This window comes from Hibiscus syriacus, unplaced genomic scaffold, assembly GCF_006381635.1.
Source record: "Hibiscus syriacus cultivar Baekdansim isolate YM2019G1 unplaced genomic scaffold, ASM638163v2 tig00116954_pilon, whole genome shotgun sequence".
NCBI lineage: Eukaryota > Viridiplantae > Streptophyta > Magnoliopsida > Malvales > Malvaceae > Hibiscus > Hibiscus syriacus.
In genome coordinates, this window is record NW_024063483.1 from 1,442,481 (window position 1) to 1,459,906 (window position 17,426).

Sequence of the window (17,426 nt, forward strand, 5' to 3'; positions counted from 1 at the left end):
CTCACACACACACACACACAAAAGCGAGGCAATGCAGGACAGAGTGTGAGGTAGAAAACAGGGGAATAGATAACAGAGAGAGAAGCAAGTGTTTTTATAGTCAGATTTTGGACTTTAACTACTCACTTTTCTCCTATTGATTCCTTTCTTTTGGATTAGCATTTGTTTTGGTAACCATAATATCTCATAAAATTAACTGCTACAATTATGGTATTTGAATCCAAATCTGATTTGATCTTATTTTAAATAAACTTGTATATGATTTATTTATTATACCCAAACTCAAAACTAGATTATACAAGGAACATAGAGGCACACCGACTAAATCCCAAATCTTTGTGGCTAATGGAAATTCCTTGTAGCAATGGAGAAGTGAGGGCTCATCACGAACATAATGTCCCGAAAAGTTAAGACATGGGTGACCTACCAAATATCACAACCCTATTTCAACTAACCACCTTCTCGTTTTAAGCTCTTACCATATTCTTACGACTTCCTTTTGTTTTTACTATTAGCCACGAATAGGGATTATTCTTTATACCCAATAGTTTAAAATAATACTATTGAATCAAGGCTGGTTTTAATAAGCTTTTAAACTTAAGCTAACTCAGTCCATCCATAGTACTAGTAAATTGGTTATGCATTGTTTGTTAGATTTCCCTCTGTTGCCTTTTCTTCTTCTGGGGTTTAATAGACTAAAACACCAGAAAACCTGGTAGTAGAACACACAACGTTTGATGTGCAATGCTGCCTTGGTGCCACGCCACATTTTGCATTTTTTTTTAAAAATAAAATAAAATTTTACACATATAAAGAATAACTTGGTTTAAGATAATTAAGTATATGACATGTGTTAAATTTTGAAAACAAACCAAGTTACACCCGCATTGATAAAAGACATGTTACATTTTTAAAAAGGAAATCATATTTAAGCTCTAAGGATGCGTTTGGTTCACGGAATGTAAGATTACCTCCGGGAATAGGATTACCGGAATGTAACATTACCTAACACATTACTGGGAATGTTATATTACTATGTTTGGTTTGTTTGGCAAGAATGTAAGATTACAGTATTTGGTTGAATGAATAAAAAATTACTGAAATGTAAATTTTACGAAATTGTCATTGTTCTATAATTTTTAACAAGTGGAATTCTAAATATTTAAATGAAAATATTTATATAAAAATTCATCGAGAATATGTTACTTTATTATTTTTAATATATATACTTTTTAATAAAATTTATATATAATTTTTTTTATAAATTTTAAAAGATAAATGGGTAGAATAAAAGAGTAAATATATCATGTATTATTTTAATTTTAATTAATATTAAATTTTACATAATTTATCTAAAAATATATTAAAATTTTACATCAACATTTAACTAAACAAACATATGAACATTTTAATAGATGAATTATTTTACTCCTACCAAAATGTACAAAGATGACTTTATTATAATTGAATGCATTTACTTTTTAAATGTGTATAATTAAATTAAAATTTTATATATAAATTAAACAAAAATGAAAATTATATATATTATATAAAATTATAAATTAAACAATTTATAATTGTATTTCTCAGTTAGGTTAATGCCAATTTATAATTTTACATTTGATAATTTTATTTCAACGTTCCTTTCACCTCGAAGGTGAGTGTCCAACATATCTGGTGTTCAGGTCTCATATCTGGTGTTCAGGTCTCAGGATGCCTTCCTCCTAGGCGAAAAATGTGGGATTTAGACCTAATGGTTGTTGGTTGTTTCCGAAAAGACTGCAAGATCGGCGATTAATCATCGTCCCTTTCACCCCGAACCTTGCTCGAATATACCGAAAATAAAAAATACTCATTATATACATCTATTAAAAGAGTTTATGGCCATGAACTTTGTCATGAAACTCATTGTATACATTATTAGAGTTTGTGAAAATAGTTGTCCACAACAAAAAATTTAAAAGATGCGTTTCCCGTTGCAGTTGCGCCTTCCAAGTTCATTGATAAATTGACCGACTACGCGGCAATGAGATTCGCGGGCAAATTATGCACAGTTCATCGATATTCAGCTGACAGAGAGTTGAGTAAACTGGAGTTCATACATACCAACGCATGTTATATTTGATCCTTTGAAAGATGTGTTTCCCGTTGCAGATGTGCCTTCCAAGTTCACGTTGCTTAAATTTGCCTGCAAGTAGGAACGATTGGAGATTCGAACGAAGATATCATCTGATAGAACATTGAATTATCCGTCTGAAAACAAACTCAGATCAAAACCGAATTTAAAAAAACTTTCCAATACCAAAAAAATATACACCTAACATGTGATTGATCTTTACCATTGTTACATTTGCCAAAGAAAAATCTACACCCCTAAGATCATCTTCGGAAAGGTCGGCTTCTGCATCGTTTCAGTTAATCAAAAATCGTTTAAAACACGAGCAGGGACAAAGAACAAAAGATTCGAGTGTTCGTCTAAAGTTGCAGGCATGCACTTATCTGAACTATTTACTAGATGCAACTCGAGAAAATGGTCGATGTCTATTATGTAAGCATATATGATCATAAAAGCAGCGGAAGATCCATGAAAAATTTATTCAACCCGAGGCCTTTTACAGCCTCAACTCATGAAGATTACAGATATTTCATGAAAATTGATACGAATCGAGGTCTTTTAACCAGTGAGGCCAACTTAACCACATTACTTTACTAACCCTTTAATGGCCTCAACCTTTATGCAATCATATGTTTGAAAACCCCAAACCATTATTGGACCTTAAAAACAAGCTCGAAACTTGAAATTAGTCTGGTCGAATACTTTCTTCGAGAAAACAGAAAAATGGAGAGACTTTTGAAGTTCTTAATGAAAAATGTTCGAATTAGTTAGTTTACATAGAATAGTTGAGAGAAAACCTGTCAAATCGGCATCAAAGAAGCTAGCACCGAACAATTTCGTGCCTTTGAAATTGGCTTGTCGAAGTATAGACTGAAATGGAGGAAAAAGGAAGATCAAATGAGATTTTAAATCATTGAGATTAACTAAGGCAAATACCATAGACATATCAATTAACTGAAAAAACAGAACAGTATTATCTTGAAATCTTGCTTGATCAATGTCTTGCCACTAAAATCTTTGTCGGTTAAGTCTTGTCCCCTTGTTACTTTAGATCCATAAGGGCCTCCTCCCTTTTTAGCAATACAAATTGTCAAAATGAAATACGTTCATAACCGATTTAAATCGTCGAAAACTCGTATCTGACACACACAATCTAAAAAACATAACTTGAATGATCGAATTCGTGTGTATCATATGAAAACTCAAGTTTACCTTGAAACCAAGTGCATGATCTACTAAGAAAACAGAAGAAGAAACAAGGACTAGCAGAAACAATGCAAATTGTAAAAACAAAAGACATTGATAACCGATTTAAATCGTCGAAAAATCGTATCCGACACTCATAATCGAATCTAAATAACATAGCTTCGATGATCGAATTCATGTGTATCATTATGAAAACTCAAATTTACCTTGAAAGCAAGAGAAGGATCTGCAACACATTGTCAAAACAAAAGACATTCATAACCGATTTAAATCGTCGAAAACTCACATTTGACGCTCACTCTCGGGTCTAAATAACATAACTTCGATGTCCGAATTTGACGTATCATAATGAAAACTCAAATTTACCTTGAAAGCAAGAGCATGATCTACCACACGTTGTCAAAATAAAAGACATTCATAACCAATTTAAATCGTTGAAAACTCGTATCTAACACTCACACTCGAGTCTAAATAACATAGTTTCGATGATTGAATTTGCGTCTCAAATGAAAACTCAGATTTACCTTAAAAGCAAGAGCATGGTCTACCACACATTGTCAAAACAAAAGACATTCATAACCAATTTAAATAATCAAAAAATCGGATAACATAGTACACGAATCAGATCCATTAGCCCTGATAGGGATAGTTGCAGCTCTCCTGGAACTGTTGTTTCCTATCTGGGATCTCTTTCTATGATACCTGATACAAATGAGTGCAAAAATAGCTAAAAGCACACCGATCACCACTCCTATAGAAATCCCAATGATCAAACCAGATGACTCTCCTCTTATATCTACTTCTTTTGTTATTTTCTATTCAAGCCCCCAGTCCATTGAAACAACTGCAAAGATAATTCTGGGGTCAAATGAGTAAAATTTAAAATCTGCAATGCAATTCAGAGTCAAATAGTGTCATTTTAACTAAAACTAGAAGGTAAAGTTTAGAACTTTCATGACATTTTTCACAGGAAATGGAATAAATGTCAAAACTGATAAACAGGACAAATACAACTTTCTGATTAGTCTTATACCAAAACTGCTCCAATTCACATGACCATAGAAGGAAACAAATTGGAAATATCCCCAGAAAAAAGTTCAATAAAAAAGGAAACCAATAATTTTCCTAAAGCTTGTGATTTGAAAAATTTACCTGATCTGATTAGCATTGGACAAAAATCTATTAATTATTACGAATCAAAAACTAAAACTTTCTGCTGATAATAGATTAAAAAACAAGAATAACATAGACTGATCTATATGGTTATTAAGAAAAAAGAGTTTAGGAACTACAAAAAGGTTTAAGGAAAGCAAAGAGCTTTTAGTAGAACCTATATAAGTTTCTTTCAATTTCAGTTTCCACCAATAAAACAGAAGCAGAAACAAGGGCAAGCAAGCTAGTCTTGGACAATGTTTGTCCCAAACAGAAAGAACCCTTTTTTGAGTTTCTCCTCAAGAACCTGTACAAAACCAAACAACCTTAAATCAACCAAAACAAACGAAGAATCGAGAGAGTGAAAAAGGGTTTGAAAAATGGAACCTTGGGCGTATGATAGTTCAAATAAGAGTGGGGTTTAATGAAGCAAAGGGGGGACTTTTGATGGCAGAGAAGAGCTATTGTCGGAACTAAAAATAGAAAGGATATTTACAGGTTAAATTTCAGAAGAAGAATGTAACAACTCTCCATGTAAAGCTCCAAAGCAAGTTTCTCAGAAGAGAACCATTGTTGAATTTTTTTTCCTTTGCAGAATCAAGCTTACGGGGAGAAGGTTCTTTTAGCCAACAGAAGACGGGAATAAGCAAATACCTAAGGGAGAGGGGAGACTAACATTCCCGGGAAAACAGAAAAAAATACCACCGTTGGTATTAAACTTTGACTGGCACTTGGGAATATGGAGAAACCAGACGTGGGTATCTTAACCGGGAAAAAACCATTCCTCCTAGGAATGAAATATTCCATGAACCAAACGGGACCTAAAGGTGATTTTATTAAAAGAGAACTATAAATCGCGGATATATACCGTAAACCATAAACGAACATGAAACAGACTTTGTAAATGCGATTATTTATTTGTGGGTTTACCAAGTGTTAAATTCCAATAACAGAAGTCATCACCCCAACTCCTATTGTCATATTAAGACATGTTTTGCTGTCATCCCATGTTCATGAGTGGGAAAACACAGATCCATATCAACATGTTTTAAGAGTACCGAGATGTAACAATCATGATGATTTGTAAAGACAAAACAGACGAGGCTGTTTTCCAAGCAATAAAAAGAGAAAAAAGAGATTTGATAGCAACCGAATCTCATGAACCGATAGATCCATCACATGATAGGTTATGATGTTAGAAGTACTTTACCACATTTGATCACTATATCTTACTAAAACATACATATCGGATTGAGAAAATGAATACATTGTTACAAACCATACTACTTTTCATTCCATATCTTACATGCTACTACGGCATTGTATTAAATAAATCAATCTTGCAAAACTGGTAAGAAATCGGGTAACGGGAAAGGAAATTTAAAAAGAAAAAAACCTGAGACACTAAAATGAGGGAGAAAAAACTCACCAAGGTACAATATCCTTGTGAAGAATCACAAAATGCAGATCGACCTTTCTTCACTGGGCCGAAAAAAATATGTAGCTCATCTTTGCTCCCGCCAGCCCTTGCATTGGGATTTAACTGTATACGCCTCATAGGGGCAAGTGGGCGTGTGTGTGCCGGCTATTAAAATCAAGTTCTGTTAACTGTATATTGAACAAATCTTCGAGCTCGGTCATCTTCGATTTTATCATAGCAAACCAGCTAGTTGTGCAGCAGGATCATTTGGCAGTATTTGTGGGGTCAGTGGAGCTGCAGGAGTCGCTGGTGGTGCCGGTTGAGGGACCATCGGAATGCTAACAAGTTGTTCCTTGATGAATTCTTTCAACCTGTAGGTAAATGGTATACGAAACTGATGCTAATCCAATTAAACCTACTATAACTTCTTTGGATGAAATTTAATTACATACTCGAATGTTAATGTAGGATCGCCTGAAGCAAGTGTCATACGCAACTGGGTTCTGTCCGCTGGATCTGTTTCAATTCTAACCTGAATATTACAGCAGAAACGCCATGTAAGCAGCAACATTACACAGATTCTAATGCACTACAAGCTCATGGATAATTTCCAGAACTGCAAGTTGCAAGACCAAGACACGATTTCTCTGTATAAAAAATTCAATTATAATGGCCTGCTAAGACTTACAAGTGGATAATTTCGAAACAAATTTGGTACCTATTTGAACCAGAACATACATCCAACCCAAACCAAGTAGATAAAATAACTAACAAAAGGGGAAAATAGCACAAGAATTTATAGCTTGAACAGAACATGTTTCCTACCAAGCAAGAGCATGCCACGTGTTTTCTCTGAGCAGAAGGTTATGCTGGCAACTAGATTATTAGGATTTGGATCCTGGAACAGAAAATCGAACGGTGAACGATACATATATAAACGGTGTAAGATATTATTCAAGTGAAAAAGGACTTACAAGTCCTTGAGAAATCATCAGTCCAAAACTGTGGAGTAGATTTGCCATTTCCGGAAGAGCCATTGGTCTTACACCTCTAACCTGCCCCAATTTGTAGCAAATGACTACAGATCAGACAGGGAGGCCAGCAGACTAGACTATAAATGATGATACAAACTAGAATGCACAGAACAAGACACATAATATATCAAAACCGTTTACACTATTATACCCAAATAGGAATGGGGAAAAAGGGAGGTATGCATACAACTTCTTGAAGCTTCAATGGTGGTCCTGCAAGTGATCTCCATTGAGGGAAAAACTCCTCCGCAGAAACCAATATAGGCTGAAGAAATTTATTCAGCACAGCAGGAAGACGAAGCTTGAAGTTAACCTATAAAAGGCAAGCAGGAAGAAGAAGCTTGAAGTCCTATAAAAGGCAATGACATGGTCAATAAACCAGCTCCTGGTGATTTAGCAGTTTATAACATCAGTTATCTACAAGTACCATATTGTTTCCAAACTTGTACGAGAAATCGAGAACAGCTACATCCCTGCTTGGCTGAAGATTTACAACATCGAGTGGGAATTGCACCTACAGAAACAATGAGAAGTAAAATAAACATGGTAATACAAAAGAAACAGAAAGATGAAACAACATAATTACATCAATAAGCATCTACGTGCAACTAATTACAAGCACAATGAGTCCTTTTCACCTGTGCTCGAGGAACTAAGGTGTCAGGCACTAAAGAAAGCTCCATCTTCAAATGAGCAGGAGCTAATATCAAAGCCTGAACTGAAATGAGAGGAGATGTATTCTTGTTTCCTAAGAAAAGAACAAGACATCCATGATGAGCTCGCCACTCTGCTTTAATACCAATCTGAAAAAGAAATTAGTGAGAAAATCAACATCAACCTTTTTGGAAGCATCTAATGGAGTCATAAAACCAACTTGAAAAAACCAATTAGTATCCCAGAATTTAGCCTCAGGAAATAATACAGAGTAAAAGATAACAAATCATATGGAACATGGAAAGCAAAAGGTTTGTACCTGAGTGTAAGGGTCTTCACATAGAACACCGCTATCTTTCAGCCATAATGCACAAAATCTTTCAGCAATATTTACTATTGGCTGCAGATGCAAGTAGTAAATCAACTAGTAAACTAATAACAATACTGAACCACTTAGAATCACATCAATTTTACAATGATTAAACTTGTAATTTGTGTTCGGAAAGCATTACCTGAATTGTATTTGTCTCCACCGCTACAATTTCCATGGCTGAACCATCCACTGCATCTGGATCACCATCCAATCCAGGGGGTGCATTGTGCTCATATTGAACAGCAGCACCATGAGGGCCCTCAATAGCCAGTGGACCCAAAAGATCACTAAGGAGGTCTGCTGAAGGCGGTTGTGGATCAACTTTGCTCATATTTCCGTAAGTATGTATTACTGAAAATTACACTTAACAACAATAGCTACACAGGTTTGTATATCTATAACCTATAATGTCAAGAACAGATTAAAATACTCTTAAACTAACAAAAAAATTGATTATTATATTTCTACATTGCCATTTCAAGTATTTATATTAAATAGATATTAACAAAATTTATCCAATTTGATCAATAATATTACAATTCCATTAACAGGCTGTCATTAATTAATAAGATTTATCCAATTCCTAAGAATTCTAATAGAATGTAATTCTTACATAAACGTTAAAGCAAGTTTATGGTAAAATGTAAGTTGCAGTTATTTGTACACAACATATGCAACCATATGTTTAATACATAATGAATTTGTAAAATTTTAGAAAAGGAAAAAAGGTATACATGTTCAACGAGTGTGAAAATAGCAACTAGTATATCAGACACCTAGAAAACAAGTAGCCACTTGGATTGCAAAAGAACTAACCTCAGTATCATTCATGTTGGGTGCTTTTACTACACTAAGATGGCCAAAAGAAAGTGGTGGTGGTGCCCTATTAGCAGGGCGTTGATCAGTTACAACTAAAGCATTTGAAGGTTGCTGTTGAGCACGCAACTTGATGACACTTTGCTCTGCTGTGTAACCCTCAGCATCTTCGGCCTTTTTGATCAATGAAGACTGTACATTGAGGACAAGAGCACGGTTTAGCCATCACTTGAATCAAGACCATGCATAGACCTCCTGCAACACAAAACTATAGCAGGCAGCTTCTAAACAAATAGTGCAAAGTACACAAACCTGACGCTCAGGAAATTTAGGCATTTCAGCCAAAATATCCACTAGTGCAGCACCTTTCCAACTCAATGCAAAATATTCAACAGCTCGTTGTTGTATCTCCACATCAATGCAACTCTCATATCTAAGTTAACAGTTACAAAAGTGTGTTGAGCAAATCACACTATTTTGATGAAAATAAAACCAAAAATTTAAAATTTCAAACAAACTATAGATGGAATGTTGAGAAATCAGAGAGAAATTTATTCTAAACTAAATCTCACTCAGTGAATATTGCCCAAATTTGATTTTTCAGTGCTTGATCAGGTGGCTGAGTGTGCATTAAGATCTTAGCATAAGCTGACAGAAGAATGGGAATGGTAGTAGTTCTGAAATGTAATATGCATTATAGTAAGACACCAAAATAATGGAGAACAAATATTTATGAAACATAGAGAATCAAGGGTAAAAGGCTAGTACCTTACTGTAGGAAGTTTCTCATGTATGATGGTAAAGATTTCTTTTAGACTACATCCAGGCCGTCTAGCCAGAAGGAGGCTGTATTCACCAAGAATATAAGCACAGACCTGTTCGGTACAAACAAATACCAAAATAAACTTACATATATCTTTCCATAATATACATATCTATGTAAAAAATGTACCATATACTGTGTCCATGCCTGCAAACTCATCCTGAAGCAGAGAACTACAAATTATACGAACATTGACCATTTTCTCATGTATAGCGGGCTTGTCAAGATACTCTTTCGCCTTTTCAATTGCATAAGGCTGGTCATAAACATAAACATTTCAGCCTGAACACTACAAAATGAAGAATAGCTTTTGTAATAAAGTAGAAAAACAAAATGTGTTGGACTTTTTGAACACCTGTAGGTCATCATTGTTGGTAACAAACTGCACAACACGGAACCATATGTCATCGCTAATGAAGTCTTCTGCCTTTTCAATCAACTGAAGAATCACATCTACATACATGCAATGTTTAGGCAAACTAGTTATGTTGTAAGGAATGACAGCAAATCATTTGATGAAGCTACTGTACACAACAGAAAAGAAAATGCTGTGGTAGAGAATCTTCATTAATAAGCATATGGGATAATACCCTGCTTCCTTCCAACATGCTTACCATGAAAGATCAGGAGCAAACTTCTCAGCAAGAATGGCAGCTTTGAGCGACAATTCCCCACGCACTGTGAAATCAGCTAAGCTCAGATACTGGTAAAGAGATGACATTTAGTAACATTCTCATCTTGTACCAGAGCATTGAAGTAGCTATATAGAAAATAAATTAATAGAGGAATCATTCCAAATAATAGTTTTTTCATGTTGAAGGCTTTAGAACCTGCAACAATTCTTCAACAATGTCCTTTGCATTTGTTACGTCACACATACCATAAAGCAAATCAAGAGCTCGCCTACAGATACTGGAAAATTCACACTGGCATTAGTCAAAGAAAATGGATCTTATGAACATACAATTCGAAGAACATATAATTCCATGTTTATAAATTCAAGGCATTAGGTACAGTTTTTTTTTTGATAGAAGTTGTGCCGTCCTCGGACATGCCATCTGATGGAGTTAAGGTTTTGGTGGTACACGAGGATGTGCTTGCTGGTCAGGGGATGGGGCTATCGAATCCAGTCAAAGTGGATGGGCGTCAGAAACAAAGAGCTTTGGAGGAGAGAAATGCTATATTTAGCTCTCTCCGAAATTTTCAAGAAAAATTCTCGGCCCACCAAAGGAAGTCTCGGTAAATCATAAGCGAGAATTCTACGAGGAAGGTGCATCGAGAGGAAGTTTTTTCCGATTTTGAAGGCTCTAAAGTTGGAGGTTCGGTTGGTCTATGTCGACATGTCAAGCTAGAAGAGGCAGTAAGGCGGATGAGGCAGTATGGCGGTTGAAGATTCTTGCTCTCTTCGTGTGGAAGCTCAGGGCTTATGTTTTTTATGTTGGTTTTTCTGGTTTGTGTCTGCTGTGTTTTCGGCTTCTGCTTTAGTTGTTTTGTTATGTGTTTTTCGGGATTAGTTCAGGTGTTAAGTCTGGTCAGTCATTTTTGTGACTATTGTTCTTATGGATTTCGCTGTGTTAGTGGTGTTGTATAGGGTTTATGCCGGATGTTTTGGGTTTTTGTTTTTGTTGAGGGAGGTGATTATGGTTGTATCCTTTGGTTCTTTTGGTTAATGAAATCTTAAGGCACTCTTTTCCTCCTTCCGCTGATTAAGGAGCTTTTCTACAAGCTCCTTTAATCAAGAAGGAGGTTTTTAACGAGGCCTACAATTCCTATCAAAAAAATAGAAGTTGGAGGTCTCATTAAAAACTCCCTTCGTATTCGTTCACATACTTAGAAGTATGTTAACGAACATTGGAAGGAAGAAAAGGGTACCTCATAATTTATTAATAATAATACCCAATACAAAAGACAACACGGAAAAATCTCCTATGGTGATATACACCATTACAACAAACACCTTAAACTCTTAAATCCTCATCCAAAGCCAAAGTCGAATCACCTTAAATCTAATTACACCTCCATCAATAGGATCAAAAACGATGCAAAAGAACATAATACAAAAGAAAAGTAACACCTTCAACCATATAAGCTAAATCAAAGCCACAAATGGAGAGACGAGATCTACTGAGAGAAGATTTAAGTCTTAAATAAAGTGGGTAACTTGTTATTTTAACTAATCAGATGATGAACTCATAACAGGACAACTATATAAGGTGATTTTCAAGCAAGAAATGTTTCGCGTCTGAGATAGAACCAACTGAAGTTACGTATGTTTGTGTCCATATACAAATAGTTTGCAATAGAGAATCATAGCAACAAAGATTTAAGTGCAATCAATACTCAAAAAATTTGAAAAATAAGAAACTCAACCTGATATCAGGATCCTTCAATGATGTGATAATTTGCGCCTGATATCTTTTTATAATTTCTTGCACATCGGCAACTATAAGCATCCTAGTCATATTTTCCTGCAACCAAGTATTTAAAATCTATATCATTAGGTTATATATAACCACCATGATCTGGCACATGCAAACATATTTTCTTGTTTGCAAACAAGATCATTAAAAGAGAGCTAAGTAATTATATTTGCATAACCTACCAAATCAAGATATCTGATATTCGGTTCACGAACAGCAATGAATTTCCCCAGAAGGGCCACACACTGAGACAACATCTCCTTTTCAGCATCAAGATGCATGACCTGTAATAAGGAGAGCAAACGTACAGCATAAATTAAGAAAGAAATCTTTGAACATGCTTAGTAAAGCAGATAAGTTGCTTCTGAAACCACCATGTTTTACTTCCCTCATGTGCATGTGAAGAGTAAGGATGTTATCATCCATATACTTCTACTACATACTTTACAGTTTACACCAGGGCAGGGAAGGACACATGAAAGCTAAAAAAGCACATAACATTTCTTGTCATAGGATAGAAGACATGAGACCCACCTAAAAAACTTATTTTGATGAATTTCAGCAAGATTTTCATAGTAGTGTCTATTTGAGCTTGACAGACTCAATCTTTCTAAATCACTTAATGCCAAAATATGTCTTCAAAAATAAATTTCACATGCCAGAGCGGCAGAGCCAGAATTTAGAAGTAAACTCACAAGAGCAAGAGCTTCAAAGAGGACAGCATATGATGCATTATTCTTATTAACGTTTTTCACTACATCCGTTCCCATTAATATCCGTTGTAGGACCTGAAATCAGCAATCAAGTTCCATTATCAAAATAACCTTAATAGAAAATAAAAACTTTACAGGGATGTTCAAACCTCAAACAATGTTCTTCTAGTATTTGGATCATCAATGGTAGGAAAATACTGAAGAACCCTCATTGTCTTAACTTATTATAACAGAATGATAAACACCACAATAAAATCTACCAAATATAAGCCAATGATACTTACTGATAAACAAAGTCATCAACTCTAACATAAAGATAAGAGAAAAAGGGAAAGAATTGGACACAATTATCAAATAACCAAGTGTAGACATATCCAAGAGAACAAGATCTGCTTGAAACATACTTATATACACTAATTAGACAAGGCAAACGACTTTTCTCTGATCTAGGCATCAAATTCATTGGAGTTATAAGAGTGAACTAGAAAAACAAACCTGAAGCCATGGAGATGGGATACCATAGTAAGTATATTCCCGTGGAACATCTTGGTTCCTTGCAAGGCGTTCCAATATTTTAACACACTTTGGAAGGCAGGTCCAATAAGCTTCATGATTATTTGATACCAAAGAAATAAGAAGGCTCATAGAAGCTGTCAAAACACCAAGATCACACTCATCTAAAAGTTGTGCCATCTGATCCGCCCTAAAACATAGGGCAAGAAAAGCAATTCAGCATAAGCACAGCTTAACATCATAAAACAGTCAATTGGGATACAACTGTTAGCATTCTAGCATACCAGCCCTCAACACTGACAACATCGGGATTTTTCCTAAGCAATTGCAGTAAACATAATGCAGCTTTTTTCCGTACAAGTGGTATGCAGCTGCTAGGCAACTGAAACATAGAATACATATGTAAAATAATTTTCTAAAAGAAGCAGTACAACTGAACAAGTTTCTGGTTGATCTTACAATTAACTTTTGAACATCAGATGCCAAAGATTCAGCAAATTCTCTGCCACCAATATTCCCAACCTACGAAGTTAATTCAAGAAAAATGGTAGATGTGAGGTCACAACAACAATAATATCAAAAACCTAAACAAAAACAATAAGGAAATCCTTAGGCGGCCATGAATCAGACCAACAAAAGGTAACAAAAGAGTAACCAGAACATAAATAACTAAAACTTTATAGATTACAAAGCAACATCCAAGGCACAAAGCAATAGAACACTGAGTTACTTCATGGCATTTGATTAACAACAATCATAATAATATAACCACCTGTTGCAGATGTAGAAATAATGAGCTACGATATAAATCATTAAGTGTTAAATAATATTCAGGAAAAGTGAAATGAAGTCCTCTTGAGAAAAGAGAAAAAAAAGTAAAATTCTCAATCACATGTTTTAGACAAATCATACTTTTCATATGAATTAAGTATGTACACTGGGCGCTCGATGATGTAATTTACACACTTCTATCCCATTCTAGTTACACTGATGATGCCTAGAAACTCAAACAGTTCTTATCCTTACCAAGGTTAAGGCCAGGCACTAAGTCCCATTTCGACCAATTATATCATTGCATACAGTGTTGATGGCTAGTCTCAGAAAATCATTATTTTCGTTGAGCAAGCATGACGTCACAATGCATCCAACCTGAAGCCAATTATAGAACAAACGTTAAGAAAGCCATAGAGAAAAGTAATTGATAGAAAAAAATGTTAACATGCAGATTTGAATATCAGCCATTTAGAGCGTGATAATATATCCTTATCATGATAAACACAATAAGCTACATTATCTGAAAAGGTTACATAGATATCCATATATTATCCAATCCAGGCTTCCACAATACATAGTTAAATTGATATCATGACACCCCAGTCAAATACTTAGAAGGATTGGTATTCTATAAAATAATTGTGATTTATAGTGCTTAGAAAGTACCATCACTTGCCAGCTTTATTGTTGCAGGAAACTAGTTACATGTAGCAATAACTGAGATGAATATAAAGGAATAAAGCTTTCATGGTAGTCCAGATTCTAAATATTGAAACATAGCTGAGATCTTTCAACAAGTTATCTTGTTTACACATTCAAGTTTTGTTGGCCCTTTCCCCTCTTTCTTCCTCAAAGTGAAAGGAGAAAATGATAAAAAGAACTTTAGACCTTGGTTTACAACTTTTCTTGTTTACTGTTCTTTCAAGCTCTTAAATAAGGATGTCACTTCCAGGGCATAGGTCCACCAGGTTTCTCTCCATTTAATGTCTTCTACACAGGACATTAAATCAAATTAAAAAGAGAACAAAATGGATCTTACCTGCTTTTCTGGATACTTTGGGGCAGATATCAAGGAAACAGCTTCCATATGATCAAAATCGACGTCATAACCCAGCATGTAAATGAAAAGCATTTTCCAAACATATTTCTTCTGATCATATGGTGTCGGCCACTGTCAGAAGAACATGGACATTGAATAAAGAACTGCTTGCTCATCTTGGAAAGGCACTAAAAATATGTCATTAACAAGGCACTGAATCGTTCCATGAAAAAGTTGCTAGAGGGAATGATCAGTTAAACTCCTCCCTAATAAGTTAACTACGAAATCAGGGGAAAACAAAAAAGAAACTTCATGTAAAAACAACAAGGCTACTTTCATGGAGATGGAAACCTCACTGAGATTCACCTAACAGCACTTAATAAATAAATATACAGTTTCCTGTAAAAGAAGGCAGAACATAACATTCTAGCATGTAGGAAGCTGGTGCAAATACTCAATCTGGAACAAAAGAAAATTCAATTTATGTTTCTTATTGAGACTGGAATATGATTTGTGTTGAAACTCATCAAATCCAACATGAAAAATAAGTAAGATGATGCGATGACTAAGGAAAGAAAATTTCCCAAGGCAAAATTTTTAAGGTTTGGCAATATGAAACTTGAGAAGGAAAAAAATCAAAATACTGTAAATTTAACAGTAATCATACTAAAGCACAAACTAATCTTTTCAGTTAACTATGGTACTGAGGAAAGGTGGGAGGAAATGTTCATTAGGTTGAAGGAATGGAGGGGAGAGAAAAACGCTCGAACTATAACATTAACATCAAATAAAATAAAATCAAATCAAATGATGAGGGGACCACTTCTAACTATCAGAAGTGGCGAGATTTATAAAATGCAAACAAAAAGAAAATTTCCAGTTCCAATATGCCATGGGATTGATAGATAAGTTCATCAACTTATGAAAACACATCTTTGAAGGCTAAATCCTCACTAACACGTACAATTTTAAAGTTTTGACTAGTGTTTGGCTGGTTAGACGTGATTCTGCATGAACATGCATCTTCCTGGCCTTCACGGCCAAACTGGTGAGAACAGACTCTTCACGACAAGTCCAATACCTCATTAAGCAGGGAGGAAACTTATCACATGAAACCTATTTGCTCGCAACTCTATATGATCTATGCTTCTAATAATTGAAAATGCTTGTTTTTATTAAAGTTTAGCAATGGTATAGATTTCCCAGCCTACTAAGTGTCATGCAGTAGACATGTTCTGAAGGTTCACTACTTCATGTAATGTCTTTAACAGGAGCTCAAATTGTAAAGAGTTTCTCAGGATTAGCAAGAAAAGTACTCTCTAATACACTATGTAGATTTAGAATTCTTAAGATATGAGATCCAATCCTACTGCAAACTCGATATAAAATGTAAAAATAGGACTACCACAAAGGTTTAGTCAGCAGAAAAAATGGTAGTAAGCGCGTATGAAGATCACAAATCCCCACTCTCAGAGCTGCGACTACTGTTATGAATCAATGATGACTCCTTTCCAAAAAAAAACATATGCACAATTTATTTGCAAAAAGTTGCTGTAAATAATATACCGGCATTAATAAAATTTATACACTAATAGCGTTTACAAAGGCGTAGACTTCGCAGCTTAACTAATTTCACGCTTTTCTCTCAAACAAAATATAATGAACGAAAGAATCATGTGCACTTTGATTCTACTGAAGAACATAAAACTTAAAACACGGAATGTAAATGGTAGGGGATTGCTTTGAAACTCTAACCTTTTCCTTTTTGAAGCGGTTTCGGATGTTGCCAAACTCTTTATCGACGCGTACGCGTTCTTTCTCTTTGTCCGGGCAATTCCGAATGTCGCTAATGAAAATCGAGAACCCTCTCATCCCGTGAATTGCCATTCCGGTTTACTGATCAGATCCACTTCTTCCATTGGGATCTGCCTCTCAGTTTTCCAGATTTTCTCTCCTTTTATTTCAAAGGAAACGGAGAAATCGATCTGGAATCAGAAATTTGCAATGGAGACGAAAATGAGGTGTTGAAAAAATGGAAACGGAAATTTCAATATTGAAATGAAAAAGAGGAGAAAATATATATATTTTCTTGGGGGTGGGGGTTATCCAAAAGGGATGAACAAATTTTGGAAAAAGCCATCGACCTTTATTCATTATACTAATTAGATCCTAATTTTAAAATCTGACTCTCACTCTTTAGACATTATAATTATATGATCCTAATTCTTTAATTTGAACCCAAGGTCAATGGTTAAAGGTCCTAAATTCGATCAGATATGTCTACAAGTACCTACATTATTATAAAAAAATTTAAATAGATACTATCTTTAATCACCCCAGACTACTAAAAATAAAGCAATAATTTGAACTTTT

At 34.9% G+C, this 17,426-nt stretch overlaps 2 pseudogenes; both read right to left on the reverse strand.

Annotated features, from left to right (window-relative positions):
• Positions 1-2,052: 2,052 nt before the first annotated feature.
• LOC120189373 lies at positions 2,053-6,032 on the reverse strand (annotated as a pseudogene).
• Positions 5,661-17,124, reverse strand: LOC120189403 (annotated as a pseudogene).
• Positions 17,125-17,426: the final 302 nt, after the last annotated feature.